Source organism: Pelophylax lessonae (genome assembly GCF_965119305.1).
Source record: "Pelophylax lessonae genome assembly, chromosome: 4".
Taxonomy (NCBI): Eukaryota; Metazoa; Chordata; class Amphibia; order Anura; family Ranidae; genus Pelophylax; species Pelophylax lessonae.
In genome coordinates, this window is record NC_138771.1 from 553,392,694 (window position 1) to 553,405,129 (window position 12,436).

Below are 12,436 nucleotides of genomic sequence, written 5' to 3' on the forward strand. Positions count from 1 at the left end.
AAGAGAGAATTGTACAAAGGAAATATGGAGGCAGTCTGTATTGGAAAGTCCCTCTACCATACTAGTGCAATGCCTTCAGGACTGACCCAGAACAAGTAGACAAATCAGAACAAAAAACGCAGATGTAAGGGAGCTGCCATTGCTAGAATGAGTTTCAGGCCCTGTTCACACCTGAGCGTTTTTCATCATCTCTGAAATCTCAAAAACGCCCAAAAAGAAAAATCCCATTCATTTCAGTGGTCCCTGTTCACATATGAAAGTTTTGTCGACTGAAGCAAATCACCTGAAGCTCAAAAAAAGTACAAGAGCTTCTTTTTTGGCAGATTACAAGCGTTTTTGTTAGAGGTCAATGCCTGCCTCCAAAAACGCCTGAAAAACACCCAAAAAAAACCGCCTAAAAAATGATACGCTCAGGTGTGAATGAAGCCTCATAGTGCACACTGCAGAGCGGTCATCACTACCTAATAAGTTAGTGGCAAATCAGAAGTCAGGACACAGGCTTCCTCCAGGGCACCGGAGTAGGGACACAAGGATAAAAAAAAAAAAAAGACAGATACAGAATGTGAATATTCAAAAACAAACAGCTCAACCCCCCCCAAGGAATAGCATTCACTGCAGAATCCAGACTAAGAGCTAATTCAGACTAGCGTGACTTGTCAGGCAACTTGTCAGCCTGACAAGTCGCGGTCCATTGAGTAATACAGGACCCGTTCTAATAGGAGCGACACAAGTCACTCCGACTTAGAAAAAGGGTCCTGTACTACTTTGGGGCGACCTGGGAGCGACTTGCATAGACTTCCATTATGTGAAGTCGCGCCGAAGTCGCGGTGCACGTGACTTCACGGGTCGCCCCCCCCCCCCCCCCCGAAGTCGGATCGCCTCAGTGTGAACCGGCTCTTAAGGATACATTCACTTTTAAAACAAAAATAAATAAATGAATGCACTTTTTTTTTTTGCAGATCGCTGGTGGCATGCAGGTCTCCTGTAGACCTGTCACTGTATCTGTGTGCCCGTATAGGCAAGCAGATTCAATCTGTCAGGAAGCTGCAATTACCACAGCATAGTTCATTGAGAACTACAAGCCGACATCAGCAAAGGATGTTGGGACTTGTAGTTCATTCATACAGAGAGTTGTGTGAATGAATGACAAGGCCGTGTGGGCTGAGCCCCCCATGGCTGCGCCAATTTAAAAAAAACAGATGGCTGAACTTATCAGTTCAACAGCAGATCATAAAGGGATATCCCAGTTGACGCCTTCTGAGAGGAAGCGCGTCGGTTGGAGCAGCAGCATCGTCACCACACACCGTCTGCACTGCAAGCAGCTAAGCACACTTGCTAATGCTGTTTTTTTCTTTTGCCTACATACATGCAAGTGCAACTTTATATTAAGAGGTAACGCACTATTAGCCTCTCCATTCATTTATATGTCAGTCATGGAAAGCCCTGGATGTGCATGAAGTATCCCAATCCATGGATTGTCGTAATTCAAAGATTCCCCCATCTGCTGGGACTAGTCTAACCCTAGAGTGTATGATAACCACAGGTTTTCTGATCATGTTCCTCTGGTAAGCAGCCACCCATTCTTTCGTTTGATCACAGTGGAGTCGCATGCATGTGGGATTTGATCACGGTGGGGGGGTCGCATGTGGGGTTGACATTACAGGTCGTGTGAATTCACTTAATATCAAGGAATGGGTCGCTGGATTTCACCTTCAAGGCTCCATTGATACTATATGGTTTATCAGTGACTATTTTTTTGTACGTTTGTTCATTGGTACCATTTATTTATGGCTAATTTTCCTGCACCTTTGTGGTTTATGGACACTTTTTTCCTTTTTGTGTTTCACTACTGTCATATTTTATTATGTTTGCTCATTTATATATTTTTAGCGCACTAGTCTTTTTCACTCATACAGGGATATAGCACGGGCTTTTCTTGGATGGTAACCGCCATATTGAAATAAAAGATATTGGTCCAGATCCCTATAACCACAGTCATGAGGTCACAGACCTGGCTGTGTTGTTCCAGCAGGCAGGCAAGGCTTTTCACAGAATTTTTAGTTGTGCTGTCGTCGTTTGCCCAGAGTTCAGCTTTAACTGAATAAAGGCCAGACTGCTGTCTTGCAGGGCACTTTAAGAATGGCCGTTCCCAGCCCACGCATATTTATAATAATAAATGATCAAATTCCCACATCCACACATGCAAGTCAAACAGGTACTAAATAAAAGCATAGAACCACATATACATATATATATATATATATATATACATATATATATATACATATATATACATATATATATACATATATATATACATATATATATATATATATATATATATATATATATATATATATATATATATATATATATATTTTTTTTTTTATTTATTACACACACACACCCCCAATGGGTGTACAGAGCTCAGTTTTGCCATTCTCAGATATGTGTATTATGCAACATATGACCCCCCAATGTTTCCCACTAAAGTGCGAGGATGGACATAGGAAAAAATACATTGGGCTCCATTCACATAAATGCGGGGTTTTTTTGGGCTTTCTGTAGAAATGCCTTTTTTTTCCCACATCGATGCATTTTTGGAAAGGGTCAGAACTTCCCCCCTCCCCCCTGCTGTAAAATGTAGCATTTTGCATGTACAAGACATCAATGGGCATGCATTAAAAACACAATTCCTGCGTTTTTGGCATGCTTTACATTATTTAATCTGCCCAAATACAAATTGGTAAAAAAAAAAACCAAAAACGCTTTAAAAATGCAGAAAACATGGCAAAAAGCACAGCTGAAACGCTCAAAAGCAACATGCATAGGTGTGAATCAAGCGCTATAACCTGCTGATTATTCAAGAAGTATTGATGCCATTGGATCAGCATGACAAACCGGATTTTAAAAAGTAAAAAAAAAAAAAAAAAAAAAATAGCCATGTTATTTCCCTCAGGACCAAAATACACAATTCTTGGAAAGTAGGTAAAAAGATGCAGTTTTAACAACTGATTAGGCCTTTGCCAGAATAATAGGTGGTTTATTGTTTCTGATCATGCACAGTCTTTTTTTCTGATTTTACTTGTACGAAAATCATACAAAAACAGTACACATTGAGCGAAAATCATTCGTTCTGTTCCCTTACAAGAAAAACTTTAGAGTTTTCGTACGAAAAGTCGGAATTGGTTGTCGAAAGTTGTGTACACACTATATAAAAATTCTTTGGACGAAAATGTTTGCCCGATTTTCTTAAAGTATGTACAAGCCTAATTACTTTAAAGCGGAGTTCCAGCCTTTTCTGTGTTTATTAAAAGTCAGCAGCTACAAAAAGTGTAGCTGCTGACTTTTATTAAACACACACTCACCTGTCCCGCGGTCCAGCGATGCGGCCGCCCGAAGTCTCAATCCTCTCCCTCTGGTCTCGGCGGCGCCGGTATCACTGGTGTGGGCACCCGGCTGTGACAGTTTGCGGCTTCACAGCCGGTACCGGCACTGCGCAAGTTGCTCTATGCGTCTTGATTGGCCGGCAATCTTCTGGGACCTCTGACATGTCCCAGAAGATTGTAGGGAGGGAGGGGGAGAGGAGAACTTCCGTTCAGGGCGCCGCCGCACTCCGAGCGGAAGTGAGAACCTATCAAAACTAGGTACCTGCTCCCCCCCCCCCCCAAAAAAAAAAATGACATGCCAAATGTGGCCTGTCAGGGGGTTATTACTACCTAAAAAGAGAAGTTCCGCTTTTGGGTGGAAGTCCGCTTTAAAAGATCGTCCATTTGTTTTGTATAAATACCAAATCCAGGCTGATATTACGGGCACGTTACCAAACTTTCAGTTAAAGAGGAACTATACTCCAGGAAAAATGGGTAAATTATGGAATTTCTGATATGCATGTGAATAAAATTTACATAATGCAAGATATTTATTATTTACAATTATAGTTTCACAAACTGATTAAAAAATGTCCCACCACCCACCGCTTTCTTCTGCTGGTCAACTGTCCCAGCTTCAGACTAGCCCTTGCGGCTCTTATGTACAATTTAAAGCTGCTTCAAGGCACTGGCTGCACAAAGAGGATTTGTACTTATCCCTCCCCCTTCCCAAAAATGAGCATTACAAAGGGGGGGGGGGGTTGGTAAATTTAAAAGCAGTCTGCAGTTGGGCTTAAAAAAAAAAAAAAAAAAAAAAAAACACCCGCACACCGTTTCTTCAGCTGTTTTTTTTCCAGAGCAAATCTGAATCTGTTGAGTTGCTGTGGAGGAATACAGATAGTCTTTTAGACACCCCAGTTAGGCCGATATTTCATGTTCTGATTAAAACCAGACACCTGATCAGAAACCAAACCTAAAGCAGGCCAGAGATGGATCGAAATTCATCCGGTTCAGCAGAGACTGGCTACATTTTGATCCTTGTATGGCTGTCCCCGTTTACCAGAAATTGATTGTTAGAAGAACTTCCGTTGACCAGGAATGTTGGAAAACTTGTCAATCTGTGGCTGCAGCGGCTGATCGGTGTATTCTGACAGCAGACAACTCTGTCAAAATACAATGTCCCAGCGGGGAGGATTCCTCCATCCACCTTGCTTGTGTGGATGGAAGAATCTATTCTCCCCCTCCCCCCCGATCAGTCCAAGTTATTCATGGCCGTTTTTTGGTCGAATTGTCCTGTAGAGTATTCCTGTTCAAAAAAAAAAAAAAATGTATTCCCCCGTTCCACGCTAAACATCATGGATGGAGGAATCTCCACTGAGGACTATTGTATGCAGCAGCCACAGCACTCAATTTTTAAACAGACTTTTGTCGAGTTGGATGGTGATTGCAGGGCCATCAGCAGGAATCAGCCAAAATTTGAGCCACCTATGGCCAGCCTTAAAGAGGTTGTAAACCCCCTTTTTTTTTTTCTTTTTCACCCTGCAAGAGAAACCCATAATGAGCTAGTATGCATCGCATACTAGCTCATTATGAAATACCTTAGAACAAGCCCCCGCCGTGCCGCCCGCTTAGCTGGATGACGGGCGACATGTCCAGTCGCCCGTCTTCCGGGATCGCGGCATCCGGCCATCTGATTGGCCGGAGCCGCGGTGACGTCACTCCCGCGTACGCGCGCGGGAGCCGACGGGCACGGGGCTCTGAAGGAACGGCACCAGCGGCCGTTCCTTCAGTGCGCATGCGCCAGTGACGTCACTGGATGCATGTAAGGTAAATATCTCCTAAACGGTACATGTTTAGGAGATATTTACAGTACCTTTAGGTAAGCCTTATCATAGGATTACCTATAGGTACAAGTGTCAGAGGAGGGTTTACTTCCTCTTTAAAGGGGATCTTCACTGCCTCTGAGAGCCACAAATCAAAACGCAATTCATTTTTAATATTCAAAGCAAACTCACCCAATGTCTTTATGCTTTATTTTGTTGAGAAATCACTTTGAAAAACACTCCCTAGTATTTCTGGCCGTGGCCATCTTGAGTAGGGGCAAATGATTCATGTATTTCTGGCCATGGCCTTCTTGAGTAGGGGCAAATGATTCATGTAACATTTACTTCATGGAATCCATCTGCCCTTAGGTCAAGCATGCATGCAGGAGTTTGCTTAGCTGATAAAACCCCCCCTCCTCTCCTCCTGGGATGTATGACATCATTTGCCTAGGCAACAAACCAGGAAGAAAAAAAAAATTCAAACACACATAAATAGGATATATTTTCCCATTTATTTACTAATGCTAGCAACATAAGGATTAAAAATAATCAATGTTGATTGGAAGATTGGAGTTCCACTTTAAGCTGGTCATAAATGGTTCAAATCTCAGCCAGTTCAGCAGGGAACGGCCAAGACTTGAACCATGTATGGGCAGGCTGATTGTACCCAAGTTGACTGATTGTACAACCAGCCTGCTGGATTTTTTATGTGATTATTGGTAGTAGCTGTAGCCACTAGCAATAATCACGGTGTGTTCTTTCGGCTAGGATGGCTCCCTCCGCCAGGAGAAGACAATAGCTCTACTGGAGGGATTTCCCCCATCAATACTGACTGCGTTTATAGGGGAATCAAGCCATTTTGTTTCCTGAAACCCATGGTTGCAGGAAACAAAAATGCACCATCTATGGCCAGCGTAGAATCCCAGCTGAGATAAAAGATAAGTCACAACTATACCGTTTTCTGTAAGTCGGCACAGACTGATGGAGTAAAGCTGGGTACACACACAGATCATTTTCTTTCTAACTACGGTCTGAATGAAAATAAATCTAAGAGATTCCTCCACCCACACTATACAGCGCAAGTGGAGGAATCTCCAGCTATTCTACTCCAAGAGCCGGGCCTGCCAGCTATCAAACTATGATAAGAATTATGACTGAATGCAGCCGTTATTTAGCTGACAATTTTCCACCCAGCCACTTCGATTTTTCAATTGAGGGAAGCAGCGTGTACCTAGCTGTAAAGTGTATGTCCAGGCATTACCAAACTATTATTTGTTCTGTATCCTTGTCCCTATAATGAACAACAACTTTTTAGCTCCCTGTAATATCGCCAGACTTGTAAAATTCTGGCAGGGACATCAGCTGGAAGCTTCGTTCCCAATTACGTAGGCACGCCCCCAGAACTGCATCTCCCAAGAGCCCTTTCCCTACACACAATGTACGAGCAGGATCTTGGGATTCAAGGGAGTTGAATTGCTTTGGAAGTAAATAAAATTTAGAGATATGAAAACCATCTTGGCTCACCGATTTGTACAGTTTGTTTTATTAATATTTTTAATATAGAGGGATATGACATTCAAAGTAAAACAGTCACAACTGGGTGAGCCAAGATGGTTTTGTATAAATAAATTGCTTGGCTTTTTATTTGGAATTTCCCACTGAAATGCCTGGACTTTCGTGGTGCCAAGTTTGGTGCCATATTTTATGATTTACATCACTTGGCTAAGGCCAAATTTAACTTTTCTATATTGAAAGATGCCCAATTGGTAGAAAAAAGTGATGGTTTTTATATAGGAATACCATGGCTTTTTATTGAGAACATTCCATTGACATGCATGGAAGACACGCTGCCATATTCCATGGTTTATATATCACATGGCTGAGGCCAAATTAAACATTTCTATATAGAAGGATGCCCAATTAGTATAAAAAAGTGGAATTTGGGTGAGCAAAAATGTTAATATGGCAATTGCTTGGTTTCTTATTCAGAATTTCCTATTGAAATGCATGGCTGTCATGGTGCCAAGTTTGGTGCCATATTTTATGATTTATATCACTTGGCTAAGGCCAAATTTAACTTTTCTTTATAGGATTCCCAATTGGTATAAAACAAGTGAAATTTGGGCGATCCTAGATAGTTTTCATATAGGAATAGCTTTGGCTTCTTAGTCAGAAATTCCCCATTTTAGCAGGGTGCCAAATTTTATGATATACAGTATCTCACAAAAGTGAGTACACCCCTCACATTTTTGTAAATATTTTAGTATATCTTTTCATGTGACAACACTGAAGTAATGACACTTTGCTACAATGTAAATTAGTGAGTGTACAGCTTGTATAACAGTGTAAATTTGCTGTCCCTTCAAAAGAACTCAGCGCACAGCCATTAATGTCTAAACCACTGGCAACACAAATGAGTACACCCCTAAGTGAAAATGTTCAAATTGGGCCCAAATTTTCCCTCCCCGATGTTATGTGACTCACTAGTGTTACAAGGTCTCAGGTGTGAATGGGGAGCAGGTGTGTTAAATTTGGTGTTATCGCTCTCACTCTCTCATACTGGTCACTGGAAGTTCAACATGGCACCTCGTGGCAAAGAAATCTGAGAATCTGGGGGGAAAAAAAAGAAAAAAAAAAAAAAAAACTGTTGCTCTACATAAAGATGGCCTAGGCCAGTGATGGAACCCTTGGCACCCCAGATGTTTTGGAACTACATTTCCCCTGATGCTCATGCACTCTGCAGTGAAGCTGACATCCTGGGAAATGTAGTTCCAAACCATCTGGGGTGCCAAGGTTTGCCATCAGTGTCCTAGGCTATAAGAAGATTGCCGAGACCCTGAAACTGAGCTGCAGCATGGTGGCCAAGACTATACAGCAGTTTAACAGGAGAGGTTCCACTCAGAACAGCCCTCACCATGGTCGACCAAAGGGGTTGAGTGCACGTACTCAGCGTCATATCCAGAGGTTCTCTTAGGGAAATAGACGTAAGGTTAAGGGGGGGGGGGGGGTCAGCCTGTCAGTGCTCAGACCATACGCTGCACACTTCATCAAATTAAGTCTGCATGGCTGTCGTCCAAGGAAGCCTCTTCTAAAGATGACGCACAAGAAAGGCCGCAAACCTGACTAAGGACATGGATTACTGGAACAATGTCCTGTGATCTGATGAGACCAAGATAAACTTATTTGGTTCACATGGTGTCAAGCGTGTGTGGCGGAAACCAGGTGAGGAGTACAAAGACAAGTTTGGCTTACCTACAGTCATGCATGTTGGCAGGAGTGTCATGGTCTGGGGCTGCGTAAGTGCGGACACTGGGGAGCTACAGTTCATTGAGGGAACCATGAATGCCAACATGTACTGTGACATACTGAAGCAGAGCATGATTCCCTCACTTTGGAGCTGGGCCGCAAGGCAGTATTCCAACATGATAATGACCCCAAACACCTCCAAGACAACCACTGCCTTGCTAAAGAAGCTGGGGGTAAAGGTGATGGACTGGCCAAGCATGTCTCCACACCTAAACCCTATTGAACATCTGTGGGGCATCCTCAAACGTAAGGTGAAGGAGCACAAGATCCCCAATATCCTCAGCTCCGTGATGTCGTCATGGAGGAGTGGAAGAGGACTCCAGTGACGCTCTGGTGAACTCCATGCCCAAGAGGGTAAGGGCAATGCTGGAAAATAATGGTAGCCACACAAAATATTGGCACATTGGGCCATATTTGGACATTTTTACTTAGGGGTGTACTCACCTTTGTTGCCAGCAGTTTAGACATTAATGTCTGGGTGTTGATTTATTTTGAGGGGATGGCAAATTTACACTGTTATACAAGCTGTACACTCACTACTTTACATTGTAGCAAAGTTATTTCTTTAGTGTTGTCACATGAAAAGGTATAATACAATATTTACAAAAATGTGAGGGGTGTACTCACTTTTGTGAGATACTGTATATCACTTGGCTCAGGCCAAATTGAAATTTTCTATAAAGAAGGATGCTCAATTAGTATAAAAGCAAGTGGAATTTGGGTGAGACAAAATGGGTTTCATATAGGAAGTTCTTGGTTTCCTACTCAGAATTTCTCATTGAAATACATGGCTGTCAGGGTGCCACGTTTGGTGCCATACTTTACGATTTAGATCACTTGGCTCAGGTCAAACTGAACTTTAACTAATAGAGGGATGCCCAACTATATGAACAAGTCACATCTGTTTGAACCAAGATTGTTTTCATAGAGAAAAAAGGTATTTATTTCAAATGACCCCATTAAATACATGGCAGTTAGGGAGATATCACAATTTTGTTATAAACTTTGCAGATAGTAAATCACTTTTGTGCATAAAGACCCAACATGAATAAGAAGCTGTGTGAAAAGGAGGCTAACTTCTGCATTCGAATAAGAAGCTGGCTGAGTAAGGAGCCACCTTCAGCATCATGCTTCTTTGTGGGAACAGCCCCTTCCTGTTCCAAAATGACTGCGCCCCAGTGCACACAGCAATAATAAATAAATAATAATAATAATAATAATAAAGACATGGATGAGAAAGTTTGGGGTGGAGGAAGTGGCCTGCATAGAGTCCTGTCCTCAACCCAATAGAACACCTTTAGGATGAATTAGAGCAGAGACTGTGAGCCAGGCCTTCCCAGAAGAGTCGAAGCTGCTATAGCTGCATAGAGTGAGCCAACTCAATATTAAACGCCACAGACTAAAGCTAGAATGCCATTAAAGTGCATTTGCGTGTGAAGGCAGGTGTCCCAATATACTAGATTTTGCAGAAATGTATACATTTTCATTTTGCCATGGCATACACATTAAGCACAATCATTGTACTGTGTATAGCATGACTCCATACAAGCAGTCCTGCCTATGTATAGATGTAATAGACAAATATAATTGCTATCGTTTCAAAAACAAACAGAAACTAACGTCAAAAAGCATTAGCAAAAACCCTAAGTTTATAAAATCATCTTAAAAAAAAAAAAAAAAAAAAAAAACACACAAAACACTTTAAAAAGAATATAGAGTGAATTGGCACCAACCATATAATACTACGCTCGCTATACATAAGTGAAAGAAAACTAGATTCCATATGACCACATATAGCTAACTAAAGAAAAAGGAGGACGTTTACATCCTTCTATTACCCACCAAACACACAATGAGATGACTTAGCTGATCATGGAATAAGACGCAAGAGACAAGTTCGGCTAAACACACCTAATCAAACGGAAACCGGTACAGCTCAATGTATAGCAGGTGGGATCCATGGTTTGGATTCCAGGACACTGGAAACAAAAACACAACCAAAACGAACCAGTCGCTATGGGTATATACAGGAATATCTACAGAAGAATGGAAACCCAAGGAGACACATTGTTTCACTTCTTCATTTATTACAGCTCCAGACACCCAGCAAAGGCCAACTTATCACCAAGCAGCTGTCCATGCCACCACAGACTGGTCTACAAATGGAGGTGTCATACAAATGGGAGTTCATCACACAGCAAAACGTATTTACTGGACAATACACTTTATCAGCAAAGTCTGCTAACAGGCCATGAAAATACATACAGCAATGCAACATGGTTCCAGGGGGAACCAGATCCTACCGCCGCGCTGCCGGGGCCCAACCGGACCCCCAACGCCATGCTGCCGGAGCCCAGGGGGGAACCGGATCCTAGCCCCGCGCTGCCGGAGCCCAGGGGGGAACCGGATCCTAGCCCCGCGCTGCCGGAGCCCAGGGGGGAACCGGATCCTAGCCCCGCGCTGCCGGAGCCCAGGGGGGAACCCGATCCTACCGCCGCGCTGCCGGAGCCCAGGGGGGAACCCGATCCTACCGCCGCGCTGCCGGAGCCCAGGGGGAACCCGATCCTACCCCCGCTCTGCCGGAGCCCAGGGGGAACCCGATCCAATCATATTATGGCAGCCCGCAAGGGCTACTGGATCCTTCCCCATGCTGTCAGACCCCACAAGTAGCCAAATCCCACCATACACTGCCAGACCACAGGGGGCCAAGGTACCCTACCCCACAATGTCAGATCTGAGGGGTGACCTTATTCTGTCCAAACGCTGCTAAAACCCAGGGGGCAACCAAATCCATCCCCGCGCTGCCAGACCCCAAGGTGGCAATCGGATCCTGCGCTGCCAGACCCCAAGGGGCAATCGGATCTGTCCCCAAGCTGCCATACCCCAAAAGGGCAACCGGATCCTTCCCTGCCAGACCCCGGGGGTGCAACCGGGTCCTTCCCTGCTTTGCCAGACCCTGGGGGGGGGGGGGCAACCGGGTCCTTCCCTGCTCTGCCAGACCCCGCAGGGGCACCGGATCCTACTCTGCTCTGCCAGACCCCGCGGGGGCAGCCGGATCCTTCTCTGCCAGACCCCGCGGGGGCAACCGGATCCTTCCCTGCTCTTGCCTGGCCTGCCAGACCCCGGGGGGGCAACCGGATCCTATGATATGATTCCAGACTTTAGGGCAACCAGACCCTACCCTGTCAGACCCCAGGGATGACCGGATCCTATCATACAGTGCCAGTCCCCATTCCACCCCCACACTGGCAGACCCCCTCCAGGGTGACCGGATCCCACCTCACACAGGAAGACCCCCGGGATGACCGGATCCTCCCCCCCGATCACACAGAGCCGTGCCTATATAATGTAGCGCCAAGCACACTGCCCACCTGCTCTATAAGCCGGTGATCTGTAACAATGAGCCCTCTAGTAGAGGCATGGAGGACGGGGCTGTCTGCTCTTACCTGGCCCAGGAAGCGGGATGAGGCTATGGCTGTCCGATCATCGTGCCCGGAGCCGGGGAGGGAAGGCGGACATACAGTGCAGGCTCTGGCTCAGGGGACGGTGCAGTGCATGCAGTGAGAGGGTGCAGCGCTGGGAAGAGGAGGCGGTGGGGGGGAGGGGCGAAGGGAAGGGCTACACACATCCAGCAATCCAGTCACCAGCAGATCCAGCCGGAGCACGGCGCAGAGTCCACACTACAACCCAGAGCCCAGGACCCAGAACCAAGAACCCACCATCCAGAACCAAGAACCCACCTCTCTCCACTCTCCTCTCTCCGAACCCGACACCTGATCGCCAATTGCACAATGCTTGCTCATTAATATTCAGAAGCTTCCTTCTTCTCCTAGGGTTTCTGACCCCGCCTCCTCCCGCCTGACCCCGCCCAAGACACGGCTAGGCAGAAGCAGATGAGCGCTGAGCGCACCGAGCTGGAAATGTGAGGAGGGGGGATGG

General features: G+C 44.9%; 1 protein-coding gene across 4 annotated transcripts in view; it reads right to left on the reverse strand.

The window, feature by feature from the left end:
• The window catches only part of ZMIZ2 (zinc finger MIZ-type containing 2), a 107,062-nt gene extending 94,915 nt beyond the window's left edge, over positions 1–12,147 (reverse strand). For 2 of the 4 annotated variants that reach the window (XM_082256767.1, XM_082256768.1), the window contains exon 1: positions 11,944–12,146. The gene's annotated coding sequence lies outside the window, so the exon portion shown is untranslated. Of the gene's footprint in view, positions 1–11,943 lie in introns of all 4 variants that reach the window. The other 2 variants (XM_082256766.1, XM_082256769.1) reach the window with 2 other exon arrangements.
• Between the last annotated feature and the right edge of the window lie 289 nt (positions 12,148–12,436).